The sequence below is a fragment of the Haliaeetus leucocephalus genome, unplaced genomic scaffold, assembly GCF_000737465.1.
Source record: "Haliaeetus leucocephalus isolate CR32 unplaced genomic scaffold, Haliaeetus_leucocephalus-4.0 Scaffold173, whole genome shotgun sequence".
Taxonomy (NCBI): domain Eukaryota; kingdom Metazoa; phylum Chordata; class Aves; order Accipitriformes; family Accipitridae; genus Haliaeetus; species Haliaeetus leucocephalus.
In genome coordinates, this window is record NW_010972609.1 from 11,755,947 (window position 1) to 11,756,472 (window position 526).

Consider the following 526-nt stretch of genomic DNA (forward strand, 5'->3'; position numbering starts at 1 on the left):
ACAGAAGTCCAGATAGATGGCATCAGTAGCTCTTCCCTTGTCCGCTGATGTAGTCACTGCACCACAGAAGGCCACTAGCTTGATCAGGCAAGACTTGCCCTTGGTGAAGCCATGCTGGCTGTCTCAATTCACCTCCCTGTCCTCCAAGTGCCATAGCTTCTAGGAAGATCTGTTCCATGATCTTCCCAGGCACAGAGGTGAGGCTGGCAGGTGAGGCTTGCTCAAAGCCCTGGCCAACCTGGCCTTGAAGACTGCCAGGGATGGGGCATCCACACCTTCTCTGGGCAACCTGCTCCAGTGTCTCACCACCCTCAGCCTGCCCTCATGTGCCGTGTGCCCTGGCCCCTCACCATCTCGAAGGCCCTGGGCTGGACCCACACCCCACGCGTCAGTGTCTTTCCTGGTCTGGGGAGACCAGGAGGGGACAGAGGAGTCCAGACGCAGTCGCCAAAGTACCAAACAAGAGAGGAGGAAAGCATTTTTACTGTTGTTTTCTTGGTTTATTGTTTCGGGTTTGTTTAAAATT